This window comes from Phyllostomus discolor, chromosome 2 (assembly GCF_004126475.2).
Source record: "Phyllostomus discolor isolate MPI-MPIP mPhyDis1 chromosome 2, mPhyDis1.pri.v3, whole genome shotgun sequence".
NCBI lineage: Eukaryota > Metazoa > Chordata > Mammalia > Chiroptera > Phyllostomidae > Phyllostomus > Phyllostomus discolor.
In genome coordinates, this window is record NC_040904.2 from 94,154,351 (window position 1) to 94,170,400 (window position 16,050).

At 37.2% G+C, this 16,050-nt stretch overlaps 1 protein-coding gene across 7 annotated transcripts in view; it reads right to left on the reverse strand.

Moving 5' to 3' along the window:
• ZBTB20 (zinc finger and BTB domain containing 20) overlaps positions 1-16,050 on the reverse strand; it is a 708,962-nt gene that overhangs the window by 264,616 nt on the left and 428,296 nt on the right. For 3 of the 7 annotated variants that reach the window (XM_036017298.1, XM_028504756.2, XM_036017293.1), the window contains exon 5: positions 2,528-2,627. The exons of the other annotated variants lie outside the window; for them this stretch is intronic. The gene's annotated coding sequence lies outside the window, so the exon portion shown is untranslated. The remainder of the gene's footprint in view (positions 1-2,527; positions 2,628-16,050) is intronic. 7 annotated transcript variants of the gene reach the window in all.

Genomic DNA, 16,050 nt, shown 5'->3' on the forward strand with positions numbered 1-16,050 from the left:
TTTACTATATTGTTGATACAGAAAATATATTAGACATTATGATAAAAATGCCAGCAAATTATAAATAGAGGTTGAAAACCTCCTTAATGCAATAATTTTGATTTATTAAAATTCTTAAGCAAATATCATATTTCTAAAACATTTTATTAAAGTATGAAACAAAACAGATATTCCTAGTATCACAGTTTCTATTCAACATTATATAGAGGTCTTATTAATGCAATATGACAGGAAAAAGAAATTGAGCATTTAAGAAATGAAATTTAAGAGAAAAATGTGTCTTTATTTGCTGATTGTATATGTGTGTATGAAGAAAACCTAAGAGAATTTCCAGCTTACCCATTAAAACTAATAAGAGCATTCAGAAAAGCTGCTGAATATCCAACAATGATAATCAATAAATAATGAAATAAAAACAGATTCTATACATAAGAGCAAGAAAATCTAATTTACATAAGAAGACATCTAACAAAATAGATTCAAGTGACACCTGTATGGGGAGAACTATAAAATATTATTAAGGAGCATAAAAGAAGACCTGATTAAGTAGAGGAGTGTTAATGGGCAGAAAGACACGATGTCATAAAACTGTCAATTCTCCCCCAGATTACTCTCTAGAGTATTACTCTCTTGGTAATTACAAATAAAATTCACAGGGCTTTTACCAAATGACTAGGTAACCCTAAAGTTCACATTGAATAACAAGAGGCCAAGAGGAGCTAAGAGAACTTGCAAGAAAACAATGTACAGAGATTTCCTTACCAAATAACAAGAATATTATAAAGCTGTGGTAACTGAGGCACTATGGTGTTAGTACAAGAATAGAGAAACAGTCCACTGGATGAAATGAAGATCGTAAAAACAGATTTGATGTAGGGGAAATATGGCATTACAAATTAGTGGTAAGGATGACTAATTTGTTAAATGGTGCTGGAGTAAGGTTATACACATGGAAAAGAATTAAAATAGGGGTCATGTAAGATTCCATATACAAAACAAATGCCAAGAAGATTAAGAGATCTAGAAAGGCAAAACTTTAAAACTGTTAGAACAAAATATAGGAAGGTTTCATAATGACCTTATCATATGAAAGGCTTTCTTAAATGACTTAAAAGGACACATCATAAAGGAAATATCAATTAATTTAATTGCACTAAAATTAGAAACTCTTAAAAATAAATGCTAGGATAGACACAGTTAAAAGAGGAACTACAAATTGGGAAGAGATCCTTGTATTCCATATTGCCCAAAGGATGGGAATCCAAAATATCACAACTGAGACCAAAGCCAAAAGCCATCCAAACAAACAATAGCAAAAAAACAAAACAAAACAAAACAAAAACCCAACAGAGAGATGGACAAGGATACAAATAGGCAACACACATGAGCAAATCCCAATGGATTATAAGTGAAAAAAACTTTTAAGTGAGACATTATTTAATACCTTATCTGACTGACATAAATTTAAAAAGTCTTCCCATTCCAAGTATTATGTAACATATGGAGAAGCTCGTATAGACTGCTCATGTGAACATACATTGCTACTATCACTTTGGGGAGACATTTTACAATCTCTAGTAAAGTTGAAAATGCATTATTTCTTCCAGTTTAGCAATTCCGCTCTATGTTTAAATATGCATAAAAATGTTAACTGCTGTATTATTTGTGAAGGGGAAACACTGGAAATAATGTCTAACAACGAGAGACTCAATAAATAAATTTTAATTTTGGGTTCAGTGGGATGCATTTTGTATAAGCCATAACACATGCCTTATGTAAAATTATTCTTGATGATAGAAGCCAGAATAGTTTTACTTGTTTTCAACCTTTTGTTAAAGCTTTAGAGAATATGACCTGTGAGGGAATATAAGGACCCTTCCTAGGTATAATGAATATTTTATAGCTTGTATTAGATGTCATATGAATGTACACTTACATAAAAGTTCATCAGGCTATACACTTAATTTGTGAACTTCACTGTATGTGACTTATAATGGAAAAATAAAAAATAAAAAAAGGCTTAGAAATAAATGTTCCAAATTAATTAAGGTTTGTTTTACCTGGGTACTGAATTCTTGCATTTTCACATTACTCTTTGTACTTTTATGTGTTTGAAATATTTTAAATGAAAAGAATTGATAAGACAAAGACTACTGCTTTTCCTAACTAGAATTAAGGTAAAAGAAAGCACTAGGGTCATCTTCTCTTTACTGTCCCTGACAACAGATTCCAATATTCCAGGGATCAATAAGCACTTCATAGTCAAATATACTTAAAAATTGATCATTTTGTTGAATCAAAAGCACAACTCAATTTATTTCTCGACTACCTGTAAAACCTAGGATACCTTAAGTAAGTGACCAGCAGCATATGTTGTTAATATGACGCCACCAATGCACAAGGAACCTCCATCCATTTAGACTGTTCAACCGATGAAGCGGGGAATGCTCAACAGGTGGTTTGGCATTGATATGGCTATTTGTTTATGGGCTCACCTCTGGTTTCAGAAAAGAAGAAGAGACAATACCTTTTCTATGCAGTATTTCAAGTTGACCATATGGAAAGCAAGGTTTTATTCCAGCCAATTCTCTTGCTCTCAAAACGTGGAGGAAAAGTGCCAGCCACTGCTACTCTTGTCACCAGCCACAGTGCAGATGTTTGGAAAATGCGAAAATGGAGAAATGAAACAAAGAGAAAACCCTCAAAAATAAGTTTTGCATAAATGAAAAATAGAGTATATAATTATCATAGCTACAAAAAGGTAAGTGCATTTTTTATTTATCCCCTTGTGTTAAACTAAAAGAACCAAAACAAACAAAACCATTGATGTTTTGACTTAATCAGTGTTTTGTCGAGAACCAACCAAAACATTGCTAAAAGTGGGAATAAAGAACAGATTTCTTTTAATCTAATAAAAGGTATTTTATCTCCAAGAATGTTAGAATGTGACCTGCTTAAATGAGTACTTACTAAAGGAAAAGACCCATTTGAAAATGTATGTTTTCAGGTGTCTAAATGGGAACAGACTGTTTCTTTGAAATCTTGTGAAACAAAAAAAATTAATTGAAATTACAATTCCTTACATGACTCAGATAAAATACAGCTTAGAAAGAAATGTCTCCAAACTATTCGAGTATATATCCCTTAGTTTTTAGCCAGTACACAACTCCAGTTATTACAAAGCAAATATCTTATTTGATTTAAGCACATCAGTGTAAATTATTCAAATAGGATTGTCCTTGTTTAAAAGAAAGTTTTAAACAATTTATGTAATTTCTTGATTAGGCCCAGTTCTGCCACAACCCTGCTGTGTATCTTGTCTTATGTCATTAAACCTCTCTTGGTCGTGGTACCCACCTCGCTGAAGTGGGAGTGTGACAGAAGTCACAGCCCTATCATCAAGCTCCTTTCTTGCCCTAAGGATCTAATGAAATTACTCCAGTGTAAGAATTTTTCTTTTTTTCCCTCCCTTGGTACTTTCTTAAAATAAATAGCCAAATAAATACTCAAATAAGTAAATGTATATTAAAAACACATACACAGACACTAATCAGCTATCCCTCTAAATAGGAAGAGAAAAAATTTTTGTTGTTGCCATTATCTATTCCCTAATGTGTATTTAAAAAAGAGGGTTCCCATAAAAAAGATTTTTTTTTCTGAATCAAAAAATAGCTTATCATGTCTTTGCCATTTAAGTTCTATTGAAAAATAAAACACAAAATCATTACAGAAATCCTAGTAGGAACTTTCTAAAGAAAGAGGACACTGAAACTCCATTTAAAATTCAAATCATTTGTTTCTATGTTTTCTTTTACAGAAATACAAGTGCCTCCTCAAACTACCTCCACTTCCTTTTTCAGGAACAATATACTGACCTGTATCAAACATTGGGACCCTCTTCTCATAGCCTTCCCACCTGTCTTCTGAGGGAACAAAGCTGAGGTATAGATTACAGCATGAGATATTTGGGACAGGAGTAAAACATTTCATCTAGGAGGCAGTACTGTAATCAATTTGCCAAATATACAAGAAAGTGAAGCCCCATCATTATTTTGGCGTCAAGTTTGGGTTCTCATGGCTCAACAATGATAATCATTTTTACACAAGACTTTTAAAAATGAAAGCACCTAGAGCAACAGCCAGAAAATGTCTGAGAATGCAAGTGTTTCCTGTTGGTATTTAAACCAGATAAGACGCTATCAATGCACCCTTAACGAAGGGTCTAAAAAGAATACAGGGCACCTGACACCTTGGTGAATAAGAGAAGCTCGGCTCTATAAAAAGGCCACAGTCTTAGGGCAAATACTCCATTGTTCCCAGGGCCAATATGCCTGTGGCACCAGCATGGGCAGAGCCCTCGAGCAACCAGCAAGGCTCTGGTTACAGGCTCCAGCTCCACTCTGCTCGCTTATAGGGCCGACACCCACGGGGTCTGCACACTCTGGGGACACTAAGGGTGGATGCCCCAGGGGAGGAAGGCTCCACCGACGGAAAGACAGGAGTCAGCAACTGCACAGTGTATGAGCACTCCCTGCTGGCCACCGAGGTTGAGGATGAACAGGTGGTGTCTCAGTGGTGACGAAGGTTTCTGTAAGGAGGCTAAAGGATATACCTCACTCCTCAGGGATAGAAGTGTGGTTCTGATTAGTTCAAGAGAGTTCCAGATGTTATGCTGAATGAGTAGAAGGTGAGGAGAGGGTACTGATAGGAGGGCAAAGAATGGGCAAAACTGTGTGTAAAGCTGGTATATGATTTTCATTAATGTTTCCAGCTATTAAAATTCTATAAAGCCTATACGGGCCTATGTGTGGACATGTGTGTGGGGGGAGGAGGAGATGCAGAAAAAAATGAATTTCTGTTCAGCTCCCTTTATCTCAAGAATCTTGAGATGGTCCAATGCGTTTGCAACATTTACATTTTATTAGGAACTGCCATCTAAACCCTGATGCTACTGCCTGGTGTGTCCCCTACACCACTGCCCCTAAGCCCTAAACAGGTGGTCCTTGTTTGTCTGACAGGCCTGAGGCAACAATACTGGTATCTCCCTTGTGCTCTGCTCTGTTTGGGTTCTTTTGCATAATAAGATGAAGGTCAAAATGGCAGCCTGCTAAAAGCAGCAGTATTTCAGTTGCGGGAATAACTTGCTTGTCATCAACTTGTTAATGCAATAGTCAAACATTTCTTTGACATGTACAGTATCAGCTAACTTCAGCAGATAAAGGGTCTAGAACAGGAAGATGCTGCAGATGCTTTAGCTCAGAGGAAGGCTTAGCAGAGCCAAAACGTCAGCAGGGTCTGTTTGTTCCATACTTTCCATCGGGCTCTGTGAAAGAAATGTTAGATTACTGCAATGACAAGTTTGTGACAAGCAAGTCATTTGTGCAACTGGTGCGCTCCTGTTTTTATCTGTTTACCATTCAGACTTGTGAATGCCATTTCAAGCACTTACAGGATTCCTGGCTCCCATTAAGGGGAAATGGTTCCTCCATATTTAGAATTTTCTGCCTCAAAGAGAATTACTAAGCAATTATTTATCCCTGTGGTCACAGTGTCACAAGAAGCACAATCTTGAGTTGTTTAGTTGGACTGAATCATGAAACAGAGTCCTGGGGACTGGATAGCTCCGAGCATCAGAGATTTCTCATTGAGTTTATTGGAATGACTACAAAGCAAGCCTGTGAGAGTCAGTAAAATTGTGGCCAGCTTAAAATACCTTGCTCTCTTGCTCCGGGATCATATATCAAGGCCATATGCTTCAAGGCACATAAACTTGTTTGTAATGAGTAGATCCTGAGAAGCCAAGGCCTGACTCTTGTCACAGACACCGACATGTGATCTCACGTGAGAGGCTTAGTGACAGGGACTGCTTTAACTGTCGAGAAGGGAATTCACACGGCCTTCTCCCTGTGTTCTGTGGGTAAGCAGAGAGCCAATCCAAATCCAGAAGAATTGTAAGTATAAAAAGTAATATCATAATATAAGGTTAACACTTGCCATCATCCTCTCTAGGTCGACTTTTTCATAGTAAATGGAGGCTCTGGCCGGTTTTGAATCAAGAATTCAAGATTATCACATTGGCTTCTTCACCCGAGATCCCTGAGTGACTTTTGGTGAGTTATTTTAAACCCGTGGGAGGGAAGGTACAAAATAATAATACCTACTCCTTGTTCACCTGACAGGAATGGTCTCAGGGTCAATGTTAAAAGAAGAGCACATTCGGAACTCAAGAGCAAGGCTAGTATTTCTGAAAAGTCATGGATGTGTCCTATTAAAATCAAAATGATTTAAAATTTTTGTCTATTTTGGTACTGACTTTATAAATAATTCTAGCTATACCTCTTAAAGAACATGGAATCATGAGTTTGGAAGCGGGGACACGGCAGGGAGAAGCAGGGCAAAGCTGGACCAGAGGGTGAACTGTCAAGAACCAGACAGAAAGTCAAGATGCAGAGGGAGGCAGAGCTTGGCAGGGGTGACACAGAATGCTACAGAAATGTATGATAATCCCCACTGCATCAAAATTTCACTGTTAATAATCATTCACCAGGCACTACATGTGTTATACAATTTACATGTGTAATGTAATCTTTACCTAACTCTACGGTGTATGTATTATCACTTTTTTTGTAGTTCACATGGTGGAACTACAAGTCAGAGAAATTTAAATACTTTACCATAAATCTGTAAGTAGTAGAGATTTTAAACTAGTTTTTACTTATTCCAAAGCTCTTATACTTTTAAACCATGGAGGAACTAAAGTCATTTCCACTGCCTTCAGAAAACTTTAGAGTTTACTGGAAAACATTTTAATTGGTAAATGCAGGCATTCAAGAATTGGATATAAAGGGCCAATGGGAGTATTCTGGCTCTAGCTGTGTTGCCACCCTTCTGAGGCCTCTGGGGAAGCTGAGCACCACCATCAACATGTCATTCCTTTTGCCCTGGCCTGACCTATTCCTACTTTCATACATTGGGGATGAGGTGAAACTGGTTCTAGCCTAATCACATATCTCTGTGCTATGAATGCAGGCTGTTTGGCTGCATCTCCTCGTGTCCATGCCAACTCCTTTCTCTCCTTGTGTATAGCCTTTAGTTCACCCTACTCTCTGCTCCCATGTTACCTCCAGGGAGCCTTCTTTTGTCACTTGTCTGCGATTCTTTTCAGGTGGGGGAAGAGGCAGACATCTTTCTCACCATGACAAGGATTACTGAAACAGTCTAAACTTCAAACTTTGCACAGAATGCATCCTTTGTTCAGTCTTCTGCTTTGTTTTTCTCTAATGATAGCTTTGCCACAGGTCCCATTCGCATGTAACTCAGAGCTATGCAAATTGAACTGGTAAGCAAGACTTTGCAGCTACTCTATCTTAAAATAAATGTGTCCAAGAGGTGGAAACCTCTGAATGAGGCATATTTTTTGAATATTACATGTGTAATCGCAGCTTTTCTTGCCTGTGTGGCAAAGAATAAGATCTGCAGTGACATTCCTTTGTGTCTTTTTAGTGTGTTCGGATTTCACAAGAGGTTTAGCTCACATAAATTGAATGATATTTTAATGATATTTCTGCTTTTTTTTTTTTTTGCTTGTAGGGGTTTCCTCAAGCACAGGATTCATACTTAAACAATACTCAAAGCTATACCACACATAATGCAGAATCATTACACCACAGGGTGGTGTGTGGAGGACCTGTGGTCTGAGTCTTGGTGCGGCACCTGAGTTTGCTCGTGGGGACCACGAGCGGCATGGGCTCTCAGCCTCACAGGTGACCCTAATCCTGCTTTAGGACTTTTCCACTTATACAAAATATTTTCCTGATGTTGAACCTCAACCTGCTATTCTAAAATTTACCCCATAGCTTCTAGTTTCTTCTCACCCCATCTTTCAGTCCTGAGAGGTTCAGGGAATTGATAATTCTATGGATCATTTAATGACAGCTCTGGCACATATCATATACCAACAAGTGAGTTTAGGCTGTCCTGCCTTGTCCTGCTCCCCTCACCACACATCAGTTAAATTTCCATTGTACCCTTTGATAACCCTGGGACAAATGGAAATCAGTATAGCTAGTTCTTCATTTCCTTTTGGATGTAGATAGTGTGTATGGCAAAGCATTCTTAATCTCTGATTTTCTGTCCTATTCTGTGGAAAATCTTGCTAGGCAACCTCATGTAGACATGACTGATATAGCTATTTAAAGGATCCTATGAATATTTAGACCATGACCACAGACATGAACCAGAAACATCCTAGGCAAATCTATACCTAGGATGTATAGGTATAGATTTAAATCTAGCACCTTCCACACACCTTTACTACAATACCTATTTCACTGTACTGTAGTTACTGTATTTTTCAGACTATAAGACACTCCCCCCCCAACTTGGGACAAATAATGGTTGTTAATGCTGCTGTTGAATTCTGTTTACATTTACACTGGTGAAATATTATATTTATGTTATTAAATATTTTATCACATTTTTTTTGCTTCAAAAATTGTTTTCCTATTTTCCTCCTCTAAAATCTAAGTGCATCTTATGGTCTTAAAAATATGGTATCTTCTTCCATGTCTGTTTTTCCCACCAGTCTGTGAGCTCTCTTTGGTGATGGGCACTTATTTGCCTGCCTATCTCTAATTCCTAGAAGAATATTTGAAAAATTAAAAGAGCTTGGTAGATTTTTTTTTTTTGGATTGAGGGGATTTTTTCTTAATCTCATTGTGTAGAAGTCTCCCCTTATTTTATAACAAATGCTACCAACACATATTGGCTTATTTTTGAAGATAAATCAAAAATATTTCCTTTAGTGCCATAAAAATGGAATGGTTTAACTTCAATGGTAATGGGTTTGACTTTGAATATTGACAGCAACAAGCAGAGAATGAAATGTGATCTTTTCCACTAACTCTATTGTATATTGTACCCTTTTATAGAACACTGAATAACATGCTCTAATCTCTTTGTTCGCAAGTAAATTTTTTCAGCTGCTATACCAAGAATTCTAAGTTTGTAGTGAATCAATTACTAAAGGAATGATGGTAACATAGTGTGATGGCTACATATGTGACTGTATGTAAGAAAGGGTAACATAGTGTTATTCCTGAGAATTCGCCACTAAAATAAAATATTGGTGGCACTTCTATTGCTTAAGTTGGCCAAGCACATTTAGAAGTCCTGGTGACTCCCAGCAGTTTTAGCTTCTGTGCAACAGTGGATTTAAAAAAGAGACAGTGGGCCCTGGCTGGTGTGGCTCAGTGGACTGAGTACTGGCCTGCAAAGCAAGGGGTCATTGGTTCAATTCCCAGTCAGGGCAGATGCTTGGGTTGTGGTCCAGGTCACCAGTAGAGGGTGTGTGAGAGGCAACCAATGATATCTTCTTTCCTCTCTTTCTCCCTCCCTTTCCCTCTAAAAATAAATAAATAAAATCTTTAAAAAAGAGACGGAAGAAACTCCTGAAAATGTGAAACACCTAGAGAAGACATTCCTTTCCTTTTCCCTGACACATTTAGAACATTCTAGAAAGATGTGAGTCTATCCTGTTTTAAGTTAAAGAGCTTCATAAAAGACAAATCCATAATTTCCCTTTCAGTGTTTAGAAGCTGCATTATCAAGAGCCTGCCTCACTATCAAACCTAAAGATTTTCTGTTGCTGTATAAGCATATTTTATCACCATCAACATCAGTGAAAATAAGAAAGTCTGATTTTTTTTTTACTTCCCATAACTTGCTTTAAAAGTCGTATCAACTCACTATCTCAATCTTCTTTTCCTTCTAAGAGGAAAAAAAATCTCGCCCTGGCTGGTGTAGCTCAGTGGGTTGAGTGTGGGCTGCGAACCAGGTATCACAGGTTCGATTCCCAGTCAGGGCACAAGCCTAGGTTGCAGGCCACAGCCCCCAGCAACCGCACATTGATGATTCTCTCTCTTTCTCTCTCTCTCCTTCCCTTCCCTTTCTAAAAATAAATAAATAAAATCTTTAAAAATTTTCTTAAAAAAAAATCTCTGTTTTCTACTTTTTTTAAAAGAAATTTTTTGTCAAAATGTTAAATGCAAATTTATTGGGAGGGATTATAAGTATTTTTCTCCAAGATGTTCATATCCAATTTTACCTGAATTCACAAAAAGTATGATTAAATGTCTGATTATAGTCAGAGGAAATAGTAGCAATGTGTATATTCTATATGCTTCTTTTACATTCTACTATTACAGCTATTTTTAAATTTCAGTTTTACATTTCATACTCTTGATTAACTTTCTTTGCTCTACTTCTAGATGCTATTTTGCCCACATGGTCATTTTTTATTTTCAGTTTATCAATGGCATTTACCAAAATGTAATGGATAATGGAATATTTGAGAATTGCAAGATTCAAAAGAAACAGAGTCATGTGCTTTTCCTTATGTATAATAAATTTATGGAGAAAGAAGACAACCCCACATAAAAGAAGCAATGGGATATGCATATGCAGGCATGTGGTGTTAGTTTAGCAGCTGTTAACACACACAAGCTAACACAGCCATTCAAAATTTTATATGTAAGTGAAGAGAGAGTGGTAGGGTGAACTGCTACTTGTGACGTTTGCTTTCTCTTCTGAAGAACTCTACCAATGTCTGGGCCATGTAGCTCAGCTGGTTAGAGCCTGGGTCTGATACACCAAGGTTGTGGGTTTGATCCCTGGTGAGGGCACATACAAGAATCAACCAATGAAGGCATAAATAAGTGGAAAAACAAATCGATACCTCTCTCGCTCTATTTTTTCCATTCTCTCTTTCTAAAATCAATCAATAAATTTTTAAAAAAAGAATGCTAATGATGTTCTGATAATTTTCTGTTTTACTGAGTATTCCTTTCAAATGATTGTCTTCCCTCTCAGGTGGTGGTTATACCTATGTGTCAAATTGCTGCTATTTGTACACTGTGCATAGAACCACTGTACTTTGAAAATATGCATTTCCTGTCCTTGATATCTAACATAATGATTTACAACTCTTTACCATCTCTGATGTCCTGTAGTTAAGGTAATTTTGCATTGCTCTTCCCTGACTACTTCTTAAAGTGTAATTTTAAATTAAAATTAACTTTGTTTTGAGACTTTGAAAGGCTGCTACCAGTAATTTAGAATACACTGGGTTTGTTAGTATTAGGAAACACATTTCAATAATTAAGGTAATCAAAAACCAGCAACCAGGACAGACCTCAATGGCATACCATTTCTACATTTTCCATATTGGCTCTGATACCCTAATAATCATTTCCTGAGAATTCTGAAGTGCTTGGCACCAAATAAATAGAGTTCCTTTTTTGTCATTTGAGATAAAATTAAAAGCTCTGCTAGTTCAGTGGAGTTAGAGCATAACTCCACCATTGCCCTAGTTCACCAGAGCTCCCCCTGGGGCTACACGGGAGACGACAACTGGCATGGCATTGTATTGGTCATAACCTAGTGACTGGTGTCACCAAAGGACTGCCAAGTCAGTTTTAGCAGGACTTTCCAAGGGTTGTTTCATTGCCTGGAGGTTAAATTTTCACGTCTACAACTTGTAGATAGAACTACTGAAATGGTTATACACATGTGCAGGTTCCCAAACCATGCCTTTTAATTTGGCAGAGAAGAGACAACAAAGGCCAGTGTTCAAGTCCCATCACCCACAAGCAGAGAGTTGAGCTAGAGTGTGACTGCAGCCTCCTGGGAGTCAGCCCTAAAATCTACTGATGTGAGAGTTCGACTTTCTAAACTGATCTTATTTTTAAATTGCATTGAATATAAATGCAACAATGTTGCTAATAAGCAGTTCATTTATTAAATTTATAGAGAACTTTCCTCTGAAATAATTCATTCAGTATATTCTTTTGTCCAATCTCTTCTCTATTTTGACCAATCTATTATCTTTGTAGAAATTTATTCTATAAAAATCTGTATTATATATTTTCTACCAATATATTCTTCTACTTACCCAATCTGTTTTACTCCTAGCATAAAATTCCAAGAGATTCATATGCATCACTCAACATTCATCACTTCTGGACACACATGATCACTGGGTCCATGACTGCTAGTTAACCGGTAGTTTCCAGGCCACTATTACATGAGTAGAAACTGAAATCTATATGCCTTATAATTAATGAGGAAAAAAGGACTTTGTTATGGAGAAGCATACAGCTATGTTTATACACAGAAATGCTTATTTCTTCAAGGAGAACAAAGGCAATTGCCCCCATTCTGGTGCATATACATCAGAAATTCAGTACTATCTATTTTTTTCTTTAAGTAGATCTGGAGGTGAGTACTAAGAAGAACTCCTTTAGTAGTTATAACACCTCTTACTGGGGATCCTTTTGAGTTAAAAGTTAGCAAGTGGACTTTTTAGGAAGGTGGAGATAGTAATTGTTACAAAATCATTCAATCCTTCAAAACCATTGTAAAAACAAGAACGACAACTCTTTGGCCAATAAGAAAGGGGGCAGGTTTCTGAATAAAGGTGCCCCCCGTGACTGGGACATAACAAAGAACTGGAACTAGACAGGCCAAATGCCTCTTGTGTCTTTTGGGGTGGGGATTGTGGGTATGTCTACCACTAAGGCAGCACAGAGACACAAACAAAGCACATCTCCATAATATAGGAGATTCTACTTCATGTGAAGACAGACATTTTAAACAAACCCTTCCAGGGTTTTGCTGATTCTTAGCCATACAGCCAAGCAGCTCTCTTGTTTCTGGCTGGGATGGCCAAAGCTTAAGCCTTAATATATGTGTCTTCCCTGCTGAGGTGGGATCAGACATCATTTTCATCCTGCTGTTCTCTTCTCTCTCACTTCACTCTGTGATTAGTCAATGAAATATATGCTAGAGAAGAAAGAGCTAAAGAAGTTGCTAGGATATCTAAGGAGAAAGAACCCAAATCTTGCCTGTTTTAGGCAACAGAGTACTTTAGTATTAATGGAAAGAGACGGTTAAACTGCAACCCATCAAATTTCAAGTACAATTCCAAAGTGTGTCAAAAGAGATCCAAAAGAAAACAAAATTCTTCCTGTCCTTAGTTATAGATTCTGCAGGCTGATTCTATGTTCTCATCTCATTCCTGTTTTTTACTTTGCCCCAGAAAGGATCGCTGTCTAACAGTAAACAAACAGTATACAATAAAGACCACATATGATGTATACTCATAAAGTTCTGGATCCAGAGCAAGAGGAGAGTGAGTTCTTAGCAGCAGGTAAGTCTTACTGACAGTAATAGAGACATGATTCATTCTCGGAAGGTACTGAAAATGTTCTCTATTATATCTTGAGGTGAAATTTTGGTGGTGTAAAAACTTTGTGGTTTACGTGGCATATTGTTGGGGTTTTCTTTCCCTCCTCTCTGACAACACAAACACAGATCTAAGCATAGATAAAGGCAGGAGCGCATGTTTTTCTTCATTAGAAGCTGTATGTGTTACTATATTCTATAAGACATGAATTACAAAGAAAAATGCCACCATCCCTTCATGCAGACGATGTACAGATCCATTTATACCCGTACTTTCCTTTTCTCTCTTTTCTCAATCCTCATGCCCACTTTCCTTTTTTGAGTTTGAGGCATGCCCTTATATTGCTGGTTGACTTCTGGTGGTTGGGGCTCTTGTGACATCCCTTTGTCTATCCATGCTGTCTAGTTCAACACAAATTCCCAATGGCATTTCTCTTAAAAAGATGACTGATTGAACTTAAAAAATGACTTCTGTATTATGATGTAAAATCTGGAGGCAGCATTTATAACTGTTCAAATAAACTTTTAACCTTACAAATGACTCATAATTGAGGCAAATAAATTATGTCCTGAGTTTATCTTTAGTGGTTGTACTAACTGTATCGGTAATGCTTTTCATTAGACAGTTCTTTTTTAGTCCTAATAAGAGCTACCCTAAGATTCCTATGGTGTACAGCAGGGGTCCCCAACCTCAGGGCCTCAGACTGGTACCAGTCCAGACCTGTTAGGAACCAGGCTGTGCAACAAGAGGTGAGCAGATTGTAATGTGCTTGAATTACCCCAAAACTATCGCTCCCTACTCTCCACCCTTGGTCTGTGAAAAAACTGTCTTCAATGAAACCGGTCCCTAGTGCCAAAAAGGTTGGGGACCATTGATGTATAGCAGATCCTGGAAGCCCACATGAAAGAAAGTACTCAATGGTTAGGGACCTGACTTAAAAATCCAGATCTGTGAGTGACATGAAGCTTGGGCAAGTTCACTAAACTTGGGAATTATTGCTGAAGCAATGGCCAAGGACCAAGCTGTTAATGACACCATCCAGGGGAGTTGAGTGTTCTAGGGTAGTTTCTTAGATATCTGGACACCTGGATTATTTGATCTGAGCATGATCTAAAACTTGCCAAATTTTTCCATACTTATCCTAGTTTGAAGGCAGATCTGTAAGATATAAGACTGGTATCTGGTAAATTCCAATTCTTGTTTCTTTCTTTAAAGTTCAGTTCCTCAAGTATTCTCATTATAAGACATGGTCAAGGTTACACAAGGGTTGAGAGCACACAGCAGTTCCGTAACTATAACGTCACCCTATTGGTTTGCCTTACCAACCCTGAAAGGACAATATGCTATTATCTGGAAGAAGTTCATGGGAAAGTTGATATAATAATGCTTTAATGATTCAATTTGTAAATGAGACACTTCACTGGCATAGTGGGAAGACAATAAGAAACATTTGAAAATGTAAATAGTTTTGTTTCAGAGAACAAACTTGTCTCTCCAATCAATATTTCTTCTTTATGTAGCTAAATCTGTCACATTAGGCTCATACATAAACTCAGGAAACTTTACCTAGTAAGTCTATATATATAATATATGTGTGTGTGTATTTCTACTGTAAAATAGCAACAAAAGTTTTGATACAAATATCATAACCTAAGCAAAAAGAAACACCTAGAATATTATTGTTAAAATGTGTTGCCTATATATATAGCTATATACTATAAAACCCACTAAATCAAGATTGTACAATGATGCTGTTTTCTTCAGTTTCACAATAGTATTTTTTGAAGACTGCAACTTTTGTATATAAAGGGAAAATGACATCATATAAATGAATTAGATAAATAAAGGGGTGCAGAGGGTGAATGCAAGAATCCCATACACCATTTACAAAGTGTTGCCAGTTATGAAAGGATCTGGCATGCTAATATCCATTCACTGGGATTCATTACTGAGACACTAAGAGCATGATGGTTGGCAGACACTGCATTTAAGTGCGGTTACCGAGGCCCCCAAATATTGACAGAGTGTCAGATTCTAAGACACTATTGATGCACACAGCCGGCCACAGCTCCAGACACCTCTCAGACAGAGTCTTTAAATGTCACAGATAAATGAATTTTCATGAAATTGGGAGAGAGAAGGGAAGAGCAAGAAGAGAGAAAGAACACAGAATGAGGGGCAGGATAAGAAAAAAAAGAAAGAAGAAATCACTTCCATATCACTGCCATGAAAGCATGTGGCCTCTCATCTCTAAAGTGCCTCACAAGGATGTGAGATCAAGCCTTCTGAATGCATTCTGTTCCCAAAGTACTCAAACACCTTTAATAATTTCATTGTGTATTTAAAAAATTCAGAGAGATACATGTTACAGAATTCCTTTAACAAACAATTTCTGAACAAAATATGGTTCAACTAAGTATTTCAAAAAGTTAATATTAAAAATTCAAAATAAAAATAAAGTAGAGGAACAATAGGCACAAATAAATACGAGAAAGTCTCCTAAGCAGTTCTCTGTGTACATTAGACATGAAAACTCAAGGTGCCATGAAACTCGTTGTTTACCAAGGCACAGATGTGTCCTCTGATGGTCTTGCCACAGTCCCACTGAAAGCAGTGACACCGAGTGGGTTTATGACAGGATACTGAGGAACACCTTCCTCCTTCACCTCTACCTGCCTTCCATGGAAAACACTTGCCATGGAACTATATGAAGTAAATCCCTTACTTGACACTTGAGAACAGAAATGAACTATGGTTGTAACTAGAACAACCAAGTGTTCCTTAGAAATCCTGTGTAATTCAATATA